We start from the raw sequence: 26,821 nt of genomic DNA, 5'->3' as shown, positions 1-26,821 counted from the left end.
CACCCCTGGCCCCCGCACCGCTCACCAGGCCCTTACAGGGAGGGTCAGCACCTCACAACAGGCGCCTCAGGGCCGCACCGCCGAGCCCTCAGGCCCAGGCTAGGCCAGGGTCCAGTGCCTCTGCCCCAGCACCGGCTCAGCTCTCTCCCTCAGACACATGGGTTGGGCCTCCGCCACCACCCCTGGCCACCGATGGCACCCAGGCCCCGTACCTCCAGGCTCCAATGTCCCGTCAGTTCTTCAGGGAATAGGCCATCCCGCCAGGTACCGCTTAGTCCCTGCGGCAGCCGCCATTTTGTGCAAGTCCGTCGCCCGGGTCTTGCTGCCAATCAACTCCACAGCTCGAGGAGAAGCCAAAAAAATGCCTCTGCTTGACTCACAGCATGCCCTGCATTGAGCGAGGACTGCCCATACCAGTCCTGCAGGGCCCTATGCAGCGTGGATGGCGGAGGATGATGGAGGGGTCGGGAGCACTCTCAGAGTGTGACCGCCCTCTTGACGCCTGAAAGAAGGTGTATTTCTAAGGGAGCAGATTTACTACATTTTTGGAAAACTTGTTGCTATATATATATTCAAAATCCTGATCCAAAAAATAAAAAAATGTAAAACCTCTTAGCAAAATGAGTATAAGAAAAACAACATAGAAGACATTACAGAGCCAACTCAGGGCCCCTAGAGGCTACTATCAAACCATGAATGCATTTGAGGGTATCACACCCCTAACACTCCTGCTGAAGCTGTGCTCCTGCCCATCCCACTTGGGCCTGACCATTTTCCCTGGGCACACAACTACCTGGAGTCCCTGTCCTGAGATCACTTATTTTTTATGTATTTTATCTGCATGCACTCTTCGTCTCTGCTACAAGAAGCCTTGATGGCAGAGTAGTCAAATCAGTTCATGTGGGCAGGGCTCCATGTTTCTAGTCCTTGCCTTTTACAAATCATTTCATTTTTATGAAGTAAGTGTCAGCCCTGTGTACTAAGTCTGAATCACAAATAGAGGAAGGCACACAGGAAAATTAATATGGCAAGCCAAGTCAGATCCAATCCACTGATCTGGCTTGACTCTAAGAGTCTGTGCATTAGGTGAGCCAGGAAAAAGTTTGACGTGTATATTTTGCAACAAACATAATAATATAACATCATGTAAATATGACACAATGTAAAAATATTATGCAATCTCTTAAAACTCTCTCTAATATTTGTTAGACTGGAGCTAGAATAGTAAGACAGAACATTAAATCTGACTCCTCCTACATCTGTAGCTTCCCTTATGTTTGATGGACTTAGTCAGACTAGTAAATAAGAGTGCCCACTGTCCCCTGCCCAAATACGTGTTTTCCAGTGTTTCTGCAACTGGAGTTAAGATAGTGTAATTGTTTTTTTTTAATGTATGCAGTTTTACCTTAGAATTTGGATTGGAGTTCAATTAGTAAATATAGTTCTAGACTTTTTTTTAGCTACATCATATATGTACAATTTGATTTTTTTAATATATTTTTTCAGTTATGTTTTGTTTTAACATTATTAGAGATTTGTGTAATATGTGTATTTAAAAAATATTTTACATGTTTCAAAAATTTACAATGTGCAAATGAGCTAACAAAATGTGTTTATTTTTCAATAATAATGAATAAATATGTAAATAATGTTTTTAAAATAATGTAAACTTTTTGTATTGATTTTTATTTTACACATATTTGTACAAATAACTCAATGTATTTGATATATTAAGATTCAATAATGTTCTTCTGTTAATTTTAAAACATTATTTGACTGTATCTATATTTCTGAGACATTTATTTTAAGTTTGTAAGTTTTTCAATTAATTTATTTTTTAGAGTTTTATACATTTTACATTATATCAATTACAAAAATGTTTGTATTTTAAATGCGAATAATGTTATTTACAAAAAAGCATGTAAACTCAATATAGTTGATGTTGATATTTTTACGTTGATATTATGACACCACAATATTTTTGTGGTCAGCATTCTGACATACAACCCTGTTACCTCAGATTTATGTACTAGCCACCTTTGAGGGTATACTAGGTATAATATTGGACTTCTTTTCTACTCTTATTATGATGACAAATGTTGATATATAGAGTTTTGTATCGGTATAGAGTACTCTAATATGTACAATCACTTCTTTTTTCAGTGTGATGTGATCAACTCTCATTTCATATGCTATTGTCATCCGTCTGAGTGATATTTTTGGTTTGTATTTTTGTGTATGCCTACCTTTGATGGTAGTTATTATTGTATTACTGAAAAAAACAAAAAAAATTCTAAAGAAATAACTGTTCCTCACATTGTTTCCTACACAATCAAATTGTGCTTTTAGTTTTTGCATGTTAGTGAATAACAATGCTATGTTATTACATCAGAGCTTTATTTTCATTGTTATTTTGAATTGAAACATCAATAATATATCACAGTAGGTATATTAACAATCTGAACCGTGTAATTCTAAAACCATTCCATGTGGTGTGGAAAGTTTGTTGGTAAAGTACATTGCAGGCTACTATTCCTGGATAAGACACTATCCGTCATTTCCTTATTACATGTCACATGTGATGTCTCTATTCATCTGTAGAAACAAAATGAGGTAGCTACCAAACTGTAATACGTTACTACAGTCAACTTGTAATGTGATAATGCATTCTGCTAAAGACAGCAGCCAAGGTTAAAGGCAGGTCCTTGAACATAATTATAGCTGCAGTTTAAACAAAGCAGACTTTTCATTCTTCAGATCTTTTTTTTCAAAGGAACAGTGATGAGCAGTGAGAAAATATTCATGAGAAAATTTCTATTTTTTCCACTCTAGATTTCACTACAGGAAAAACAAAACGTTTCTTCATCCATCTACACATTGTGTGCTCCATCATTTGTTTAATCTGACATTAAACTGATTCTAATATATTTTTGCAGCAAATTACAAACATCTTTTGATGTGTTTAATTTTGCACTAGATTCTGCTTTTTTCTTCATGTCTCTCTCATTTGAAAGACAAGGAATTAAAGGTTTGAGGGAAGGGCGATGTGTGACCATATGTTATAAGTAATAAAGTACCCTCCACTGTTCATTTTAAGGGTGCTGCAAGTCATGTAGCAGTTCCATGACCTTATAAAAGAAATGCGCATAGTTACTCAGTATAGTCACAGAACTCATCAGAGACTTGCAATAGCCTTATAATGTACTGCTAAATTACTTTGACCTGCATACATTTAATGAATGTCAAAGAAGCTGACTGATCAACATCTTCTACTTTGCTGCCAATCTACTTGTAAGAAGAACAATGACTTGTGGATTAAGGCCCTCAGTATGAGTTCAGCAGATTTTGGTGCAGGAATACTAGAGGGCCAGAATCTCTGATTCCAGCCTGCATTCCTACACCATAATCCATTGATGTAATTTTATGTTATTAATTAAACTGCATAATAGTTCATAAAAACCTTTACACCATCCATAATAAGAGAGTATTCACAATACACATTTCATAACATACCATAGAATCACATAAAAAATGTACAGTACAATACCAAGCTCTAGGCGAGATCCTTAAAAAATCTCTTAAACTTTTTTCCAGTACAAAATCATTTCAAAAATATAATTTTAAGTTAGCCTGGCTTGACCTCTACACATTAATCATCCATTGATGACAAGCTTCTCCCCAGGAATACCTGAAGGTAATGGGCCCTTTTCTGTGTTTTTTCCCTGACTCCACTGGGAAAACCACAGGCATGTTCTGCCTGCGTTGTGCTTCAACCTGAGTCAGCCAAAGTAATGGTGGACAGTGATGAAGAACAGCGGTGATATAAGGAAGGAGCCCAGGGGCAGTATGCATATCACCTTTCCACTAGCTTATACAAGCGCACCTTGTTTAGTTTAATTCTAAATGGAATTATACTTTAATGTCTGAAAGGGTGGTTCCTCGCCCCATCTTACATCTAAAGCTTGACTGCTGATCACAAAAAATGTGATTTGGCTCCAAATGTTCTTGCAGTTCCTTTGACACATTTATTTCTAATGTTTTACTGTTGCAGTATAACTCCTAGATCTATCCTACTTGTACCAATTCTAAGTACATGCTCCACATAGATACTGAGTCCTTTACCCATCAAACACTTCTCCCTTCAGCTACTAACATTATTCACCATTATTACCTCATCCCCAACTGTGACCTCTTCCTACCTTGCTGGTCCATGCTATCCATTTGAGGGTTGTAAGTGAGCACTTGTGTTAACTCGTGGATTCCTACTAGTGATAAAACCTCTGATCAACAAACAACTTTGTATTCTCAAAGCTGAAAAGAAAAATTCTAGAACATTAAAGGAGGATTTTCATAGTGAAAATGTGCCTAAACAAGTAGCTTCAACAGAATAATCGCCTTTTGCTTCACAGACTTAAAAAATAGATTAGATTTAAATTTACTGTCAATTTACCATGTTGAAAAAATGATTTGGATTGCACCAACTAGAAACAAAATGAAATCCAACATTTTTATCATGCTACTGAAGTTGATTTTGCATGTTTTGAATGTTTAGATTTAACTTTCAATAAAAAAACGTTATTACATGTCTTTAATTTTATGTACATTGAGAACATTTTCTGAGAAGAGCACATGATTTTTTTCAAGCTGGTGAATGAAGATCCTGATGTGCTACAGAAATTATTCGAACTTAAAACCTGGACGTATTCATTATACTCTGAAAATGAAATGTACATAATTGTAGCTGTCCAGTTTATGAGAGTTGATTGCTGAAAAAGGTCTAGATTAAAATGGCTTGCAGTTTTGGTAAAAAGTGCAAAAAACGTCTGACACAACAGTACAAAATACTCCTCCTCATCCCACCCCTACCCTCTAATAGAATCCAATGCACTTTTCTCAAACCCCCCTTGCCGAAAATTCAGTACCCCTCTGCCCTGGTCTCCACTTCCTGTTGTTCCCCTTGGCCCTCCATCCCTTTAGTTTTTCTCCATCTCATTGCCCTCTCTTTATAGTGGTCCCGTACCCCTTCTCAATCAATGAAATGTCTTTCAGATCCGCCAACCAGGAAAATCCATAGGTGTTTTCCTGCCTCACCAGCCTGGTGTGTCCCTTGTAATGTACAACTTAAAAATCCCACAAACGCTCACCCAACCATTCAGCAATCCTGAGCCATATTTTCAGAACATAAAACTCATTACCCAAAAAAGATAGGTATAACCCATCCAGCCTATAAAGAGAAACATCATTGGCCACAATTTCAGGATGTTGCAAAATAGAAATCCCCTGCTGCCTACAAAAACCCCTCCTTTCCCTGTTCACTTTTTTGCGCTGTTTCTTAATACAAGAAAAACTCCGTGGCCCTCTCCAAAATCTCCTGTGCACCAATTCGGTCCATAAAATTTCCAGATCAACTAGTTTTTAACCTAAGTAAGACATTCCGATACCTGACAACTGAACCAAATCATTCTCACCTAAGTGCAGAACCAACAAATCCCTGTGCCAATTTCTTAGAAAGTACCCCTAAAAGCTCACCCCATCTCATCCCACTCCCCTTCCCCACCAAATCTTGATTCTGGCCCCATAGAGGCTCAACTGTCCATCGAAACACCTTGACTCCGCCTGCTTGGCTGCCCAGCTCACAATGAGTGACCAACAATCCAGATTGATGATCCGTACATGTGAGGACCCGCAACACAACCTGAAAAGAGAAACAATGTTAATTAAAGAACCTACAGAAACATTGCAAGCATACAAAAACATACCAAATAGCCGTGTTACTTGGCGTAATATATTGCTTAAAACAATGTGAACTCCAACGTCCAAGATCCATAATCACTTTATCACTTTTACCATCACCTTTTGGCATCTGTGGCAGCTCCAATGCGGAAAGAATGTGTCCCATAAACTTTCGGGGATATGCCCAGCTTACCTAAAGCAGCTCTTAAAACCGCAGTAAGTTGAAAAGAAGTTAGGGCAGAGCCATCCTCATGTAAAAACACATATTCACTCAATGGCGATAAAAACGCAGAAGAAAAAATCCAGCAATTTAGAGGACACTCATTAAGAAAATTTGCTCTTAAAACCACTTCTTGAACTCTACACAACTTGTCAGTTTATGAGGAGCCCACACCACCTTCCAGGATACTTACATGACAGCGTTGTAAACCTCTGCCCCCTTTCCTTTCCAAGTAACTCAGATACTCTGGAAGCACCATGGTATAGGCAAGACATACATAAAGAAAACAAAGCCACCTCCCGATGGGAAAAACAAACCCACTGTAAAGCACCCAATATGTCCCTCAGCAATTTAATAGAAATAGGATGCCTTCTGTCAGACCTTACTCCACCTTCCCTAACCCAGCCTGAAACAATTCTCCTGCAAATTTCACTTTCCATTGGGTCATAACCCCAGTAATACTTACCATAAAGTGAAATACCTGACATCTTCCTTGATATAGTAACCCCCCCAATCCCAGGTCGATCTAACCCTTGATAAAACGGACCCCATCCTCCCTCCTGTGTCATAATGCATATGGTCCTTCCCATCTCCTAACTGCACCTGACTTAAGGATTTCAGACCAAGCCTTATCATGTCTTCTGAGTAGATGGAGCTTGGGAATGACGAATCAACTGTAACAGCCTCAGATTCCCAGTTCCTAAGGGTCTTGCAGCAGAGCCGTCTTCAGCACACCATCTTTCCAGTCCATGGAATCTCCGCCACTGTGAATGAGATAGCTCATCAGCGATATCATTATTCACACCTGGAATGTACTGTGCCTTAAATACAAGGTTGAACTTCAAGCAATGAAGCAAAAAGAGCTGCAACAACTTCAAAACTTTCATCAGATGACTTTTGTAGAATAACAAAGTTGACCACAGTTTGATTATCCACATTGAATACCACAAGCCTGTCAGCCAAGTTGCCACCCCGCGAAAACCAGAGCAACTAGCAGAGAAAAAAACTCAAGAAAAGCAATGCTATGATGTGCCGCCCTCCAGGAATCAGGCCAACTTTCGGCAGCCCAATGACCACCACGGAAGACTCCAAAACCATGCACTCTAGAAGCATCAGAATTTTTTTTAACTTGCCATAACCATTCCTCATCAGCTGTAAACATCGTGACACCATTAAATCCTTGATGAAAGGAAATCCACATCCACAAATTAGCCTTGATGCAGGTCTTAAGCATCATCCTGTGATGTGGTACAACCGCTCTCTTAACTGCAAAAACAAGCCCCCTACAAAAGGCTCTTCCAACTCTCACCTCTCGATAAGTAAAATTCAAATGTCCCAATAAGGCTTATACCTGCTGTAGCTCCAACTTTGCTTGCTAACTGCCGCCTCCAACAAGGAAATAAACTTCTTGACTTTACCAACTGGCAATCATACCTCCATTTTACCGAATCAAATTCAATACCCAAAAAGGTAATACATGCAGCAGGGCCTTCAGTCTTATCTGGTGCTAGAGGAACTCCCAGCTCTTCCATAGCCACCTGGAAAGTCTGCAAATCTCTCTGACATTCATTGGACCCAGATCTACCTAGCAGAAAAAAGTCATCCAGATAGTGTGTCACATGTCTGAAACCAATTCTCTGCTGGAAAACCCACTGCAGCAAACACCTAATGCCCTCATAATGACATTGGTGGTAAATGCCGCCTACCGCCACGGCGACAGCCACCAACATACCGTCGCCATGGCTACCAGCTACCCACCCACATTATGACCGTAGATAGAATTCCGGCAGAAGGATGGCGGAATACCGTCGACGGTCATGGCGGCGGATGGCGGTAAGGTGACACTGCTGCCCGTCTCCTGCCGGAGGACCCCCTGCAAGCAGGTAAGTCAGGTTTTCCGACAGGAGAGGGGGGTGGGGGGTGCGTGTGTAGGGGTATTGTGAGGGGGGTTGTGTGTCTCTTTTTGTATGCGTGCATGCAGGTGTCAGTTGTGTGGCATGCGTGAATGACTGAATGTGAGTGTACGTGTATGTTGAGCCAAACCGCCAATGTCATAATTTGGGAAAAAGGTACCGCCAACCTGTTGGCAGTACCTTTCCCCAAATTACTGCCGTCCACCAGGGTTGTAATGAGGTCCTAAATGCTTCAAAAAGGGAACAAGAAACTAAACAGCCCATTGGCTACATCCTGTCCACAAATATGAAGTTATCAAACTTTAGTCCTAAAAAAGAAAAATCATCTGGGTGCAGGGGCAATAATACAACTGCTGATTGAACGCCTGATTTTGGCATTTCTGCCCCTCTGCCACAAGCCCTCACCTACCTAGCAGCCTCATCATCAGATACATAATGCACAATAGAATCTTCTTGCACAATTAAATCATTTACTGACTCCCCAAAAGGCCAAGATAAATGATGTTTCAGCCTAAACTCACCTTTTTGCTTTTTAGGAACAACTCTCAGGGGTGAAATAGTTAAGTTAGCAAAAGGCCAAACATCAAAAGGGCCTACAATTCTGCCACATTCCAATTCCTTCTTCAACTTGCTTCTAACTACATCAGGATTATCAGCTGCAGGTTCCAAATTCTTTGCCCATCTACACACTCTGGGACCTTGATAAAACAACCTAAAACCTTCTAAAAACCCCAGTACAACAGTATAGCTTCCTCCTCCAGTGGATAAAACTGTAACAATTAAAAAAAAATCTAACTTAATAGAAGGGCCCTTTTCCCACCACCTGCTGCACCTGGCCCCTGCCCCTGTCTCTGTCTCTACCTCTCCCAGAGTTGGCCTGCTATCCCCATTACATCCCTACAAAACACTTCACGAAGGGGTGCTTACCCCCACAGTTTGAGCAGTCGGGCCGAAATTTACACTGGAGGCGGGAACATGAACCTCTGTTTAAGGACCAACAAGATACATTTTGTGGAAACTGACCTCTGGTAAAGCCACCCAAACTTGAAAGGGTTTCTATGGTAAAGGAGGTCTACTAGCAGTGTGTAGAGCTGAGGCATTCTTGGAATTACATAGCCATTGCATCCATAGCTCATTATCAATATCTCCCTACTCCTCCTCCGTAAATAAAGCCATCTGAGCTCTAAACTCTTCATCATATTGAAATCATCCAAACCCACCATAATCCATTTGAGCCCTCTGAATCACATCCATATGTTTGAATAGAGCAACACATTGCTGCAGATGCAGTTCACAGTATACACTTGCAAAAATAAGAAAGGCGGAGGTCCAATTCTCTATGGTAGTAGGTACCTTTGGCCTCCTAGCTAACTCCCACTCTTCCTCTTTCGATCCTTCCTTAACCCTGAACCTCTCTGTATCAATTTAAACACATCAACAAACTCGCCATTGCAAATTTTATCCTTCATTGCTTGGGTGAGATGCACCCCCAACGGCATTGACACCCCCATGTACGGTAACTTTTTGCTCTTAACACTACTACTAGACGACATCCCTTCTTTCTTACCTGACGACTCTGTTTCGAGTAGTACTGACGCTTCAAGAACAGACTTACCATCAGTAACTCCAGCTTTATAACTTACCAAAGCCAGGTTATCATCTGCTACTCCCTCAACCCCTTCATTATTTGTCTTAATGGAGATATCCCTACCACCCAAACTCACCAGATCTTTTGACGCTGGCGCACCAGGGCTATTCCCCACAGCTACCGAGACTAACTAAATTATCTTTTTTGTCTCCCCGTCCCCACACACAGCCAACAGACCCCTTTTCTGGCCTTTAGAAACAAAACCGCCTGAAGATGCCCGCCATTCTCTTCCATCCTTTCGATTGCGCTGGATCGTCCTGGGAGGTAAATCCTGTAAAACACCAAAACTCCTTCCTTCATTAGATAACATCCCCATATTTTCTTTAGCCTTCTCCTGCACAATCCTTTCCCCCCAAATCCTCCTGAATTTCACTATCCTCTCTATCCTGGTCATCCTCATAGTCAAGCAAATCATCCTGCAAATTAAGAACTGTATCAAGAATATCAGCACCCTTGCTGGTAGATGGTTGTTAAAGGATCTGCCAGTGCCTGGAATTCAAAGATTCACCAGGCAATCCCCTCAAAGTCAGGCTGTTTGCTTCGGAAACAGCTTTCTCTTCTCACCGGCGTTTAAGGGTGCCCCAACCCTCACCGGTAAGTCTGCTGTTGCCGTACTCACCATTGGACAATTTGGAATGGCTCCAACCCTTCAGCTGCTGAGCCTAAAGTAGCTGTCACACCACAAAATTCCTTCAGCTGTCCTGTGCTGTGCTTCACCAAAAAACTGACCTGCATGCAACTGATGCCCTTCACCACGTGAAGCGTCCACGTAAATTGACTCCCTTGCATGAGACTATACATTCTGCAATACATCCTGCTTATAGTCAAATGACAAATGTGCTGGCAACATAGCATTGCTCTCCACCTGGAAGCTCTGCACTTTATAAATCATAGAACTAAATAACCTATGCACCATCTGCACTTCAGGATGATCTGTCCTACATAAACATGCCTGTTCCTGCTGAAAAAAATCTTGACTGACACTGTAGTCACCTTGTCGCATATCCAATTCTTCCTCCAAGTCAATTAAAATGACAGGGTTGGAAGAATTATTGGGGGCGGCCATCTTTGAAGGCTCGCCCCACATACTTTCCACTAATAAGTCAGCTGGCCTACTCTGACTCATGTGGGTGCAAGTTTGGAAATCCTTCCTCTATTATGCTGCCTCCCTCTTCAGATGCATGCACGCTGGACATACAAGCCCCCAAGCGGTGCACTCGCCTCACGCACTCGAGCCTGAACACCTCTCCCTCTTCCAAAATGCGCTGCCTTCCTGACATTCCTGTGCGGCGAGGCAAATGGAGTCCCCACGCGGAAAAACCATACGCTTATTCAAAATGGGAATGACAGCACCCGAGCCCAGTTTCCACCTACAACTGTTGGCTCAGGTGAGGAACATGTTTGTCTACCCGACGCCGTCTTCTGGTGGTATTTTCTTCCCCTTTGCACATGTGAGGCACACGCTAAACCTGCTGCAGCAACCCCTTCTGCGGATTGCCTCTTAGGGCGTTTTATACTCACCCAAGCTTGCTCTAAAACACCTGCCTGTAACAAATCCTCAGTACCCTCTTCATACAATATTTTTAATGACTCAACTACTTTATTAGGCTGAGTCAATATCTCGTAATACAGTAGTAATTCACAACCACTGAAACCGAAATCGAAACTATTTAGGGCTTACCTTACTTTGGAGAGAAACCAATGACAAAACCACACCATGACTACCTGGGGTGTGACAGTGGCCAAAAAGGACGCCCACGCCATGTCCACCTACCAATCCCTGGGATCCTTGTCATGGATTGCACTACCAATGCCCTGAAAGCCCTGGGGAGACCGGACAAGCCCTTACTACCTCCAAGCCCTCAGTGTTGGAACGTGTTTAAGTGGGGAAACCTCATAATTCAATGGTATTGCTAAACATCTATGGTATGGTTTTCTAATATCTAAGGTTCACATAAATAAATCTACCATGCTCTATAGACTGCTAACATATACTTAGAGATATCTGACATCAGTTGTGATTTGGGTGAAACGCAGCATATACTTGTTCTTCTTAGTTACATCCTGGTCATATATCAGACAAAATGTTGTTCTTCAGCATTCTCATCCACATCAGATTATCTGAGTTGTTTCGGAAGTGTTTTAAAATCTTCTTGGGTGACTCTGGATCTGTGGGTGTGATTGTGGACAATCTTCATATTTTGGCAAAGTGATTAGCATTTAGGAGCATATATGCAAGCCCTCTGTGCCACTGGTGTGTCACTTTTTATGATGTACCACAGTGCATAGTGCAGACCCTGTAGTGAATCCTACTTCGTTTTAATGGGATTACAGGAGTTGGCTTAGCCTTAGCTTGCTCTGTCTTAGCACATTTAGGGCCAGATGTAGTAAACTCTGATTTTGCGAATCTGAAATTGCGAGTCGGTGTGACTCGCAATTTCAGATTTGCAAAATCGGATGCAGAACGGTGTCTCAGACACCGTCTGCGAATCTCAATGGGCTCGCATTTTGCGACCCCATTGAGATTCCCTGCACTCACAGGGATGATGGCCTGCTGGAGACAGCAGACCTCCATGTCTGTGACTGCTTTTTAAATAAAGCAGTTTTTTTTTGTATTGCAGCCCGTTTTGCTTAAAGGAAAATGAGTTGCACTAAAAAAAAAAAACGAAACCATTTGGTTTCGGTTTTTCAGAGCAGGCAGTGGTCCATTGGACCACTGCCTGCTCTGAAAAAACATTAATGGCGACATTCACAAAGGGGAAGGGGCCCCATGGGGACCCCTTCTCTTTTGCGAATGGGTTACCACCAGTGTGACACTGTGGGGTGGTAACTGTGAATTGCTTTGCGACCGCGTTCGCAGTCACAAAGCAATTCTGCATCGCGGTGCAAGTCGCAAATAGGAAGGGAACACCCCTTCCTATTTGCGAGTCGCATTCCCATTTTGCAAGTCGGTATCGACACGCAAACTGGGAATGTGCATCGTGATGCGCGTTTTGCATGGTACAAACTGCGATTTTCGCAGTTTGCGGCATGCAAAATGCTTCCTACATCTGGCCCTTAATTATTTAGTTCTTCTAAGATGGCTGCCTTGTTTAGAGTTAGGCCACTTGTTATGAGTTACATTATCAGTGTCACCGCGCTAAGGTGTCAAGATCAAGCACTAAAGACAAACAAACAGTAGGTGTTTACACTTAGGGATTTTCCCTCTCTATACTTTCGAGGGATTGTTTATATTAATTGCCGTCCCAAGCATGTCTGTTATCTATTGTTTGGGAACACACCTACGTCACGGGTCCTTGAAGATCTGTATAAATATATTGCAATTTAGACAGATAATCAGAGGGATTCCGAACAGAGGGCATCGCCACCATCGCTGATATCGATGCTGCAGTCGTCTTGACGCTGACCCAGCCTTTGTGTCCCTGCGGAGTCTGTGATAGAGACCTCATTCCAAGGTAACGAGGGTTGGGGGCTCCTTTCATGGACATGGCATTGGCAGATTAGGTTTAACAAACCCAGCTCTCCTTTAGGTAGGAGGTTAGGCCTTTCACATTAGGGTATTAGGGCATATTACATCTTGTATGACTTTTCTATGCATTGCAAGATGGTGGGCGTCTTTGTAATAATGACTCTCGTCTTCACAATTCTGTTTCTTGCATTATTCATTATCCTAATCATTGCAGCCCATGCAACTTATCGCAAATTGCAGTTATGTTGAATTAAAACTATTGAAACGTTACTGCATCTTTGTCATTGCCTGTGTTTGTATGAGACATCTGTGAGAAAGGGGTAATCTCCGTTTCACCACCACACTCCCTGAGATGTCTTACTCTCTAGTCCATGCATAAAGGCTGCCACAAATCACCTTTTACTATTGTGTTTCTGGTGAGGTGCTGCTAGTGAGCCGGTAAGGTTGGGACAACAGTTGCGACTTGTTGTAGGAAAGACGTAGTTGACTACAAACAAAAGTACTGTCATCCTCTAACCAGCAGTCTTGCCCAGAGAAAGAGTCAAAACTACGACATGGCGCCACCAACGATGGTGTTTAGGCACTAATTTACGGATACCCCAACTATCACTGTCTCACAGACAACAGGTTCCCTAAGTACCATTATACGGAGACGTCCGTGGTCTTTGGGAAAATCGTCCTCAGCTGAAAAGGTAAGACCTGATTACGCTGTAGGTTGTTCGAGCTCGAACACATAAAAGGACTTTACTCCCCATTTTTGGTGTTCCGTTTTTCTAAACAAATATGGCTAACGCCATTGGCATTCCTGAAAATGCTATACAAGCACTAACACATTTATTAATGCCTGGCCTTACAGATGAGGGCGGGGATGTTACTCTTATAATAGAAGCTAATGAAGCATACCAAACAGAAACATTTTACTGTTGGGTCACCTTTCCTGAGGTTGACCAAAGAACACATACATTCCACACATATGAAATTGCGAATGTACCTCAGCGGTACCGAGCATACCAGTATTATGAAATATCGCTCACATACCAAGAGCACCAGAACTGGTTTGAAGGCGCCCTACCACATGTACTACAAAGAGTGAGGTTAGGTCCCTTAAGTAACGATGGACCTACATGGCCTATGTTTGCCACATACACACCTCACCCAGGCATACAGAACATGCCACTAGCAGATCTGCGAGATTTATATAATGAATTAGTGACATTATATAGACGATTAGTTTGGTTCGTAATGCAAACATTAAACACAACACCAGCGCATCCAGCACCACCAGCACCTGGTGGTTATCAATTGGCTACTGGGATTAATCCACAAACAATACATACTATTATGGGTAAAGTACCCGCGGATCGGGAAAAAAAACCGCTCTGGATTGCCCAGAAAACTAATCAGCTGGAAGCTGTGTTTCCCCATACGGGACCACAGAAAAAACATAGACTGCTCACTATGTGCTTGCCCTTTGGGATGGTTCCCTCGGTGGATGACTGTGCCACATGGGGTACAGTCTTCGCTGCCATATATACTACCACAGATGGTACCCCGACACTTGCCAATTTAGCAGAAGTGTTAAAACAAATACAAAGTGAGCATGGGGCTGCACCAGCCCTGGATTTGGGGATGAAATGAATGTGTAACTTTGACGCAGTATCCTCAATAATACTCAGTAACATTAAAGGGGAAGCGGTAGCACTGGCAATTCGCCAGCGTCTCCGGGAAACTCCATACCAGGAACAAGAGAGACAGCTACCAAAAATAATTTCCGGTACCTATACCAGTATAGGACGGGATAGTTTGGGAGCTAAACCAAAGAAATTGAAATTACAAGGTACCACCCATAAGGAGGGTACAAAGCAGGCACAAGAGGGCTCGAAGAAGTAATGGGACAAACAAAAAGATTTCAAAGAAAGAAGGAATGGGAGAGCTGATTCTCCACACCCGGAGAACTCCGAAAGGAGATATAATCTTAGAAATTGGGAGAACATTAAAACTACAGACAGATATACTGATTCACGTCCCTCTCGTTCCTTTCAGGATGCACCGGATAGATGTAGCGAGAGAGGGGGCCATCAAGATCGACGTCCTGAATACGTGAAAGAAAAGAAAGACTCTCCGCAGTCTACCATTAAAAAAGAAGAAAAGACTCCTCAGCAAAAGCCACAGTGGCAGCACTAACAGCTAAGAATGCCAGTATACTTGAGAACACTGTTGAGGAACAAGACGTGGGCAGTGACTCTGTTAGACAGCGTGGCAGAGGTCACGATATGCCGCCAGAGTCTGAAAGATCATCAGGATGCGACAGCAACTAGCGATTTCATCGCAGTTGAAACAGCGGATGGCCACGTACTACCCCCTGATAGGGTGTATGATTTAAAAATTCAGATAGAGGGAGACGTGGAGCGCATTATTAGGGTGATATTTTGGGATGAACTTACTAGTGATATCCTATTGGCCGAAAGAGACTGGCCACCTGAACACGTCCGCAAGCTTCCGCATGGGGAAGATGTAATTTTGCCTTCTTTCTCCGATCTTCTTCCGGAAGCAGACAAAGAAGCCTATGCTTCTGAATGGGCTTTAGCGCAAGCACCTGCATTATACCGCAATAATGTAGGTTGGGACAAGGAGTCTCCTTGTCATGTTATTCTCATTAGGTCTACACCCCAACTGCAGCCACAGTATCCTGTTAAACATGAAGCAAAAGCTCCGGTGAGGGAAATACTCGCCCAACTTGAGTACCAGGGAGTGATTGAGCCCTGTACATCTGCAATGAACAATCCGTTATTCCCCATTGCAAAGCCAGACCATTCATTTAGAATAGTCATTGATTACAGACACTTGAATAGTCATACATGTACATATGCTATACAGAATTCACACAGCACGGCACTAATAAATAATATAGTGCGTAAAAATATAAAACAACATTAAACATTTCTAATGGATTCTTCTGCCAGAATTTAGCACATGAAAGTCGGGACCTGAGCGCATTCTCATTTGGCTCTCAGAAACGCTTTTGTCGTTTACCTCGAGGCTATAAGAATAGCCCAGGGCTATTTTCAGCCCGTGTAACATCGATACTACACGATATCGATTCCGAGGCATTATCCTATGTGGATGACATCTCACAGACGACGTCCTCGACATTCATCTTGCGAGGGTCGATTGGATCATTTTGGGATTTGCAGATCTCGGTTACAAATTCAATTTTAAGAAAAGCAAGATAGCCTTTCTTATTGTATTATTCCCGGGATATGAGCTATCAAACGAGGTAAAGAACAGGGCCCGCACTTTCTAGAAAAATGTGCTCCACTGCACCCTCCTAACTCACTAAAGAAACTCCAGTTATAAGTAGGTTACTTTATTTTTGGCAGAACATACATTCCAGATTATGCACAACGGATCAAGCCACTTTATGACGTGGTTCAGCCCAAATCTTCTAGCAGGCACTGGACAATTGAACACACGTACATCCTTAGGGAAATGCAACGGGACATGCTAGAAGCTAAACACTTGCACACACGTGACAATAAAACAAATTTGGTCATCAGAATTATTGCTGGTGCCATTGGATTTACTTATGTCACCTTTAATGAGGATGGCATGGTACCCATAGCATATAAATCACATTTATACTCCAATGCTGAACAGCATTTTGCACCTACAGAAAAGATTCTGATGGCAGTTCAGATGGCCGTCATAAAAAAGAGGCCACTTGCCCAGGGGAAACTTATTATTGTTGTCTCCCCGGTGCCGGCCTTAGAGGCTGTCACCAAAGCAAGCATTCCCAACGCTGAAGCATTACATTCACGTTGGATTTAATGGCCAAAGACGTCAATTACATTTTTGATCCAAAACTTCAGACACAAGAATTTCTCCAGTACGAACAAGAGTACCCCGCTCCTCGAAATATTTTGCCACTAGACAACTACCATACTGTCATATACACTGATGGTTCAGCACAACCGGCTGTAGGTACTAAACATCAATACTCTGCAGCTTGCGCAGCCGTGAGCGGAGTGATGGAAGATGGAATTTTCCACCCTCACAATACCTACACGCAGACCTTAGGGGACTGCACAACCCAGTTGGCTGAGCTTAAAGCTCTTATTCTAGCGCTAGAACATACTGAGCCAGATTGCCAGACTTTAATAGTCTGTGACTCTTATTACTGCGTCCAGTCATACAATGACTATCTCAATCATTGGAAACTGAACAGGTTTAGAGATTCTAAAATGAACACCATTAAACACAAAATACTGTGGGGGAGGGTGGCTGATCTTAAGGATAAGCTGCCGTGTGTCCATGTAGTCCATACATTGGGACACCAATGTGTAGGAGTACACGTTGCTGGTAATACATTGGCTGATGAAGCGGCCAAAGCAGCAGTAGCTACGGCTTCTGTGGCTGCAGTGACTCGTTCTCAGATGAGATTGGATAAAGAAAGTATTAGGTTCAGGCCGCAGTTGGTTACATCACCTATATGGGGCCCAGAGAGCACTGAATAATCTGCCAAGACGGTCCTTGGGGGGACGTACTCCATATGAGGTTCTCTTTGGGATACCTATGTATGTCCCAGATCTTGAAGCCCCTGGTATGGTGGCAGCAGAAACACCATTTGACATAAATGAACGTCTCACTGTTTTACAGGAGCTTCAGCAATTTCGTGATGATATATCGTCTGCAAGTGCTGCCACCTTAGGAATAAGGGATTTAGCGAAAGCTTAGATTCTCTGGATTCCTAAAGTTGGGGATCTGGTTTGTGAGAAGATCGCAGTGAAGAAAGAATTCGGTCCATCATACAGAACACCTGTACCGTTCTTGGGAATGAAAGGCACCAGGACTGTCATCTTACCACCACTGTCTGGTTCTAAGACAAACAGATTCATCTCCATTGATGACATCAAACTACACCATGTGGCTGATCCTTCACAGTAGGCCAAGAGGTCCCTTGGATGGTTCCCGATCCCCTCTCACTACCCAACACATACATCTACATAGTAGGATGAACATCACTACTATAGACTATGCAACAATGTCAACTGCTGTTCCAGACACCTCCTTGACCATGGGCAGGGCGGACAATGAACTTTTGTTGGTTCCAGTCACTACTTCAGTGACCACCCCGGTTCAAGATCTAGCTGTTTTTTACACAAACACATCACAGACTAACAACCCTGTCTATCAAAAGCCCCCAACTTGAAGTGGACCAAAGTACAGATGGTGCACTGGCTCCCATGTTTGCAGAGACTGTCTCTGGCTATTTCATTGACATTGATGATTTTTCTTCAGACTCATCCACTACAGTGATTGACAATGTTTCAAAAAGTAGTAAGCTGTATCAATGGCTTAAGAAGAACTATTTGAAATTTTATGGATTGGTTTTATGACTGTTTTCTTTTTGCTTATAAATGGTCACTATATTCCTGATCGCTCCTGTGTGGAGCCTGTTGATGAAGTTTTAACACCACATCATTCTTCACAAAAGGTTCGGAGAGATTTGTCCCCTGTAAATATTACAGCAATACCGATTTCTGATGGGATTGTATGGGACAAAGTTCCATTCGATATATATACGGGCCTACTGAAATTATTCAAATAACATACGTGTTCAAAATTTAAATGACTGATGTAATTACACTTGATGTTGTTTCTGATGATTGGGATGTCCAAGCAGTTGATTCCATGCTAAAGGAAATGAAGGACTATTCCGCTTTTGAAAGTGATGATGTATATGAATATACAATGAATTATGGGGAAATGTTCTGCTATAACAATTGGGGACATTACTACCTACACCGTGCCACTAGATACAGGCCAGTATTAAACTACACACAGTGTGAACACTGTCCTACACCACCGGTGGGGAACCCACAGTATTATATTGATAAATTTACATACTTTTCTGGGCATGACACAAGAAAAGCAGAGTCATATTATTTTAAGATACCTCTGGCACAAATTAGGAACATTTTGCTAACAGATACAAATATGATTTATTCAGATCCTTTTGTTTCCCGGCTCGTAGTTGAAGGTTACGAATACTGGAAGAGCACTATTGATTTGAATAGTGTATGGGGAACACAAGATTGGCAGATACAGGGTAGGGAGGCTTTGTTCCAAGCATGCCTGATTCCTGTACAAATGATTTTCTTAAATTACACAATTTAGCAGACATCCTGTCTGGGGTTAGCAAAAATTAAAGACTTGAATACGCCCAGTATCCCCACCCCGGCAAAGGGTAAAGATTGGCAATACTTCCTCAATATCACTGAGGACAAGCTAGAATCAATGGTTAAGTCTGGTACTTATAATTCTTCACTTTCCAGTCCCGGCAGGTGGTTAATATGGTCCACTAACACAAATGAGTGTCAAGCATGTTTTTTTAACTATTCAGGGGTTTTCTCAATTAACACCTTCGCTGCCAGACCTTTTCCCCTCCTGTGCCAGGCCTTTTTTTGGCTAATTGGGGCAGTTTGCGCTTAGGCCCTCATAACTTTTTGTCCACATAAGCTAGCCAAGCCAAATTTGTGTCCTTTTTTTCCAACTTCCTAGGGATTCTAGAGGTACCCAGACTTTGTGGGTTCCCCTGAAGGAGGCCAAGAAATTAGCCAAAATACAGTGAAAATTTTGTTTTTTCAAAAAATTGGGAAAAAGTGGCTGCAGAAGAAGGTTTGTGGTTTTTCCCCTGAAAATGGCATCAACAAAGGGTTTGCAGTGCTAAAATCACCAGCTTCCCTGCTTTCAGGAACAGGCAGACTTGAATCAGAAAACCCAATTTTCAACAATAATTTGGCATTTTACTGGGACATACCCCATTTTTAAAATGTTTGTGCTTTCAGCCTCCTTCCAGTCAGTGACAGAAATGGGTGTGAAACCAATGCTGGATCCCAGAAACCTAAACATTTCTGAAAAGTAGATAAAATTCTGAATTCAGCAAGGGGTCATTTGTGTAGATCCTAGAAGGGTTTCCTACAGAAAATAACAGCTGAAAAAGAAACATTGAAATTGAGGTAAAAAACCAGCAATTTTTCTCTGCGTTTTACTCTGTAACTTTTTCATGCAATGTCAGATTTTCGAAAGCAATATACCGTTACATTATACCTCACTTGTGTGGGTAGGCCTAGGACCCGCAACAGGAAATGCCCCAAAACGCAACGTGCACACATCACATTGTTTGAAAGAAAACAGAGGTGTTTTTTGCAAAGTGCCTACCTGTAGATTTTGGCCTATAGCTCAGCCGGCACCTAGGGAAACCTACCAAACCTGTGCATTTTTGAAAACTAGAGACCTAGGGGAATACAAGATGGAGTGACTTGTGGGGCTCTGACCAGGTTCTGTTACCCAGAATCCTTTGCAAACCTCAAAATTGGGCTAAATAAACACATTTTCCTCACATTTTGGTGACAGAAAGTTCTGGAATCAGACAGGAGCCACAAATTTCCTTCAATCCAGCATTCCCCCAAGTCTCCCGATAAAAATGATACCTCACTTGTGTGGGTAGGCCTAGCGCCCGCGACAGGAAATGCCCCAAAACGCAATGTGGACACATCAATTTTTTTTAAAGAAAACAGAGGTGTTTTTTGCAAAGACCAGTGAGGACCTGGCTTGGCAGTTCGGTCTGGACTGTTCCCATGAGGAACAGGGTCAAGACTGATTTGCATATGGCTGGGTCCAAACTGGGGTGGCATGGTGAGCAAAAGAATGATGGATTAAACCCAGATCTATGACTGGGGGTGAGTGTTTGACAATGTTCAGCATTCCGTCCATCACTTGTTGTTTTTGCTTTGTCGCCCTAAGTGGGAAGGGTATGCCCAGACGTGGGTCCCGTGCTTCCCATGCCACTGGATTCAAGCTAGCCTGGCTGATGAGGGGTGAAACCCCGAAACCGGTCCCAGGATGCTTGTTTCCGGTCCAATGAGGACCTGGCTTGGCAGTTCGGTCTGGACTGTTCCCATGAGGAACAGGGTCAAGACTGATTTGCATATGGCTGGGTCCAAACTGGGGTGGCATGGTGAGCAAAAGAATGATGGATTAAACCCAGATCTATGACTGGGGGTGAGTGTTTGACAATGTTCAGCATTCCGTCCATCACTTGTTGTTTTTGCTTTGTCGCCCTAAGTGGGAAGGGTATGCCCAGACGTGGGTCCTGTGCTTCCCATGCCACTGGATTCAAGCTAGCCTGGCTGATGAGGGGTAAAACCCCGAAACCGGTCCCAGGATGCTTGTTTCCGGTCCAGTGAGGACCTGGCTTGGCAGTTCGGTCTGGACTGTTCCCATGAGGAACAGGGTCAAGACTGATTTGCATATGGCTGGGTCCAAACTGGGGTGGCATGGTGAGCAAAAGAATGATGGATTAAACCCAGATCTATGACTGGGGGTGAGTGTTTGACAATGTTCAGCATTCCGTCCATCACTTGTTGTTTTTGCTTTGTCGCCCTAAGTGGGAAGGGTATGCCCAGACGTGGGTCCCGTGCTTCCCATGCCACTGGATTCAAGCTAGCCTGGCTGATGAGGGGTGAAACCCCGAAACCGGTCCCAGGATGCTTGTTTCCGGTCCAGTGAGACCTGGCTTGGCAGTTCGGTCTGGACTGTTCCCATGAGGAACAGGGTCAAGACTGATTTGCATATGGCTGGGTCCAAACTGGGGTGGCATGGTGAGCAAAAGAATGATGGATTAAACCCAGATCTATGACTGGGGGTGAGTGTTTGACAATGTTCAGCATTCCGTCCATCACTTGTTGTTTTTGCTTTGTCGCCCTAAGTGGGAAGGGTATGCCCAGACGTGGGTCCCGTGCTTCCCATGCCACTGGATTCAAGCTAGCCTGGCTGATGAGGGGTGAAACCCCGAAACCGGTCCCAGGATGCTTGTTTCCGGTCCAGTGAGGACCTGGCTTGGCAGTTCGGTCTGGACTGTTCCCATGAGGAACAGGGTCAAGACTGATTTGCATATGGCTGGGTCCAAACTGGGGTGGCATGGTGAGCAAAAGAATGATGGATTAAACCCAGATCTATGACTGGGGGTGAGTGTTTGACAATGTTCAGCATTCCGTCCATCACTTGTTGTTTTTGCTTTGTCGCCCTAAGTGGGAAGGGTATGCCCAGACGTGGGTCCCGTGCTTCCCATGCCACTGGATTCAAGCTAGCCTGGCTGATGAGGGGTGAAACCCCGAAACCGGTCCCAGGATGCTTGTTTCCGGTCCAGTGAGGACCTGGCTTGGCAGTTCGGTCTGGACTGTTCCCATGAGGAACAGGGTCAAGACTGATTTGCATATGGCTGGGTCCAAACTGGGGTGGCATGGTGATCAAAAAAATGATGGATTAAACCCAGATCTATGACTGGGGGTGAGTGTTTGACAATGTTCAGCATTCCGTCCATCACTTGTTGTTTTTGCTTTGTCGCCCTAAGTGGGAAGGGTATGCCCAGACGTGGGTCCCGTGCTTCCCATGCCACTGGATTCAAGCTAGCCTGGCTGATGAGGGGTGAAACCCCGAAACCGGTCCCAGGATGCTTGTTTCCGGTCCAGTGAGGACCTGGCTTGGCAGTTCGGTCTGGACTGTTCCCATGAGGAACAGGGTCAAGACTGATTTGCATATGGCTGGGTCCAAACTGGGGTGGCATGGTGAGCAAAAGAATGATGGATTAAACCCAGATTTATGACTGGGGGTGAGTGTTTGACAATGTTCAGCATTCCGTCCATCACTTGTTGTTTTTGCTTTGTCGCCCTAAGTGGGAAGGGTATGCCCAGACGTGGGTCCCGTGCTTCCCATGCCACTGGATTCAAGCTAGCCTGGCTGATGAGGGGTGAAACCCCGAAACCGGTCCCAGGATGCTTGTTTCCGGTCCAGTGAGGACCTGGCTTGGCAGTTCGGTCTGGACTGTTCCCATGAGGAACAGGGTCAAGACTGATTTGCATATGGCTGGGTCCAAACTGGGGTGGCATGGTGAGCAAAAGAATGATGGATTAAACCCAGATCTATGACTGGGGGTGAGTGTTTGACAATGTTCAGCATTCCGTCCATCACTTGTTGTTTTTGCTTTGTCGCCCTAAGTGGGAAGGGTATGCCCAGACGTGGGTCCCGTGCTTCCCATGCCACTGGATTCAAGCTAGCCTGGCTGATGAGGGGTGAAACCCCGAAACCGGTCCCAGGATGCTTGTTTCCGGTCCAGTGAGGACCTGGCTTGGCAGTTCGGTCTGGACTGTTCCCATGAGGAACAGGGTCAAGACTGATTTGCATATGGCTGGGTCCAAACTGGGGTGGCATGGTGATCAAAAAAATGATGGATTAAACCCAGATCTATGACTGGGGGTGAGTGTTTGACAATGTTCAGCATTCCGTCCATCACTTGTTGTTTTTGCTTTGTCGCCCTAAGTGGGAAGGGTATGCCCAGACGTGGGTCCCGTGCTTCCCATGCCACTGGATTCAAGCTAGCCTGGCTGATGAGGGGTGAAACCCCGAAACCGGTCCCAGGATGCTTGTTTCCGGTCCAGTGAGGACCTGGCTTGGCAGTTCGGTCTGGACTGTTCCCATGAGGAACAGGGTCAAGACTGATTTGCATATGGCTGGGTCCAAACTGGGGTGGCATGGTGAGCAAAAGAATGATGGATTAAACCCAGATTTATGACTGGGGGTGAGTGTTTGACAATGTTCAGCATTCCGTCCATCACTTGTTGTTTTTGCTTTGTCGCCCTAAGTGGGAAGGGTATGCCCAGACGTGGGTCCCGTGCTTCCCATGCCACTGGATTCAAGCTAGCCTGGCTGATGAGGGGTGAAACCCCGAAACCGGTCCCAGGATGCTTGTTTCCGGTCCAGTGAGGACCTGGCTTGGCAGTTCGGTCTGGACTGTTCCCATGAGGAACAGGGTCAAGACTGATTTGCATATGGCTGGGTCCAAACTGGGGTGGCATGGTGAGCAAAAGAATGATGGATTAAACCCAGATCTATGACTGGGGGTGAGTGTTTGACAATGTTCAGCATTCCGTCCATCACTTGTTGTTTTTTTTTTTTTTTTCGTTTTTTGCAAAGTGCCTACCTGTAGATTTTGGCCTCTAGCTCAGCCGGCACCTAGGGAAGCCTACCAAACCTATGCATTTTAGAAAACTAGAGACCTAGGGGAATCCAAGATGGGGTGACTTACGGGGCTCTGACCAGGTTTTGTTACCCAGAATCCTTTGCAAACCTCAAAATGTGGCTTAAAAAACACATTTTCCTCACATTTTGGTGACAGAAAGTTCTGGAATCAGAGAGGAGCCACAAATTTCCTTCCACCCAGCGTTCCCCCAAGTCTCCCAATAAAAATGATACCTAACTTGTGTGGGTAGGACTAGCGCCCACGAAAGGAAATGGCCCAAAACACAACATGGACACATCACGTTTTTTCATAGAATACAGTGCCTACCTGTGGATTTTGGCCTGTAGCTCAGCCGGCACCTGGGGAAACCTAGCAAACCAGCGCATTTTTGAAAACTAGAAACCCAGGGGAATCCAAGATGGGGTGACTTGCGGGGCTCTGACCAGGTTCTGTTACCCAGAATCCTTTGCAAACATCAAACTTTGGCCAAAAAAACACTTTTTCCTCTCATTTCGGTGACAGGAAGTTCTGGAATCTGAGAAGAGCCACACATTTCCTTCCACCCAGTGTTCCCCTAAGTCTCTCGATAAAAACGGTACCTCACTTCTGTGGGTAGGCCTAGCGCCCACGAAAGGAAATGGCCCAAAACACAACGTGGACACAACACATTTTTTCACAGAAAACAGAGGTGTTTTTTGCAAAGTGCCTACCTGTGGATTTTGGCCTCTAGCTCAGCTGGCCCCGGGGGGGGGGGGAAGAAATGGCCTAAAATAAATGTGAACTCCAACGTCCAAGATCCATAATCACTTTATCACTTTTACCATCACCTTTTGGCATCTGTGGCAGCTCCAATGCGGAAAGAATGTGTCCCATAAACTTTCGGGGATATGCCCAGCTTACCTAAAGCAGCTCTTAAAACCGCAGTAAGTTGAAAAGAAGTTAGGGCAGAGCCATCCTCATGTAAAAACACATATTCACTCAATGGCGATAAAAACGCAGAAGAAAAAATCCAGCAATTTAGAGGACACTCATTAAGAAAATTTGCTCTTAAAACCACTTCTTGAACTCTACACAACTTGTCAGTTTATGAGGAGCCCACACCACCTTCCAGGATACTTACATGACAGCGTTGTAAACCTCTGCCCCCTTTTCTTTCCAAGTAACTCAGATACTCTGGAAGCACCATGGTATAGGCAAGACATACATAAAGAAAACAAAGCCACCTCCCGATGGGAAAAACAAACCCACTGTAAAGCACCAAATATGTCCCTCAGCAATTTAATAGAAATAGGATGCCTTCTGTCAGACCTTACTCCACCTTCCCTAACCCAGCCTGAAACAATTCTCCTGCAAATTTCACTTTCCATTGGGTCATAACCCCAGTAATACTTACCATAAAGTGAAATACCTGACATCTTCCTTGATATAGTAACCCCCCCAATCCCAGGTCGATCTAACCCTTGATAAAACGGACCCCATCCTCCCTCCTGTGTCATAATGCATATGGTCCTTCCCATCTCCTAACTGCACCTGACTTAAGGATTTCAGACCAAGCCTTATCATGTCTTCTGAGTAGATGGAGCTTGGGAATGACGAATCAACTGTAACAGCCTCAGATTCCCAGTTCCTAAGGGTCTTGCAGCAGAGCCGTCTTCAGCACACCATCTTTCCAGTCCATGGAATCTCCGCCACTGTGAATGAGATAGCTCATCAGCGATATCATTATTCACACCTGGAATGTACTGTGCCTTAAATACAAGGTTGAACTTCAAGCAATGAAGCAAAAAGAGCTGCAACAACTTCAAAACTTTCATCAGATGACTTTTGTAGAATAACAAAGTTGACCACAGTTTGATTATCCACATTGAATACCACAAGCCTGTCAGCCAAGTTGCCACCCCGCGAAAACCAGAGCAACTAGCAGAGAAAAAAACTCAAGAAAAGCAATGCTATGATGTGCCGCCCTCCAGGAATCAGGCCAACTTTCGGCAGCCCAATGACCACCACGGAAGACTCCAAAACCATGCACTCTAGAAGCATCAGAATTTTTTTTAACTTGCCATAACCATTCCTCATCAGCTGTAAACATCGTGACACCATTAAATCCTTGATGAAAGGAAATCCACATCCACAAATTAGCCTTGATGCAGGTCTTAAGCATCATCCTGTGATGTGGTACAACCGCTCTCTTAACTGCAAAAACAAGCCCCCTACAAAAGGCTCTTCCAACTCTCACCTCTCGATAAGTAAAATTCAAATGTCCCAATAAGGCTTATACCTGCTGTAGCTCCAACTTTGCTTGCTAACTGCCGCCTCCAACAAGGAAATAAACTTCTTGACTTTACCAACTGGCAATCATACCTCCATTTTACCGAATCAAATTCAATACCCAAAAAGGTAATACATGCAGCAGGGCCTTCAGTCTTATCTGGTGCTAGAGGAACTCCCAGCTCTTCCATAGCCACCTGGAAAGTCTGCAAATCTCTCTGACATTCATTGGACCCAGATCTACCTAGCAGAAAAAAGTCATCCAGATAGTGTGTCACATGTCTGAAACCAATTCTCTGCTGGAAAACCCACTGCAGCAAACACCTAATGCCCTCATAATGACATTGGTGGTAAATGCCGCCTACCGCCACGGCGACAGCCACCAACATACCGTCGCCATGGCTACCAGCTACCCACCCACATTATGACCGTAGATAGAATTCCGGCAGAAGGATGGCGGAATACCGTCGACGGTCATGGCGGCGGATGG

The 26,821-nt window shown here is 43.9% G+C and overlaps 1 long non-coding RNA gene across 1 annotated transcript in view; it reads right to left on the bottom strand.

The window, feature by feature from the left end:
* Window positions 1-4,928: 4,928 nt before the first annotated feature.
* The window catches only part of LOC138297296 (uncharacterized), a 108,561-nt gene continuing 86,668 nt past the window's right edge, over window positions 4,929-26,821 (bottom strand). Inside the window, exon 4 of the long non-coding RNA XR_011204002.1 lies at window positions 4,929-5,695. This is a non-coding gene — a long non-coding RNA (uncharacterized lncRNA). The remainder of the gene's footprint in view (window positions 5,696-26,821) is intronic.

This window comes from Pleurodeles waltl, chromosome 5 (assembly GCF_031143425.1).
Source record: "Pleurodeles waltl isolate 20211129_DDA chromosome 5, aPleWal1.hap1.20221129, whole genome shotgun sequence".
Lineage (NCBI taxonomy): Eukaryota > Metazoa > Chordata > Amphibia > Caudata > Salamandridae > Pleurodeles > Pleurodeles waltl.
This window is presented reverse-complemented; position numbering and strand designations above follow the sequence as displayed.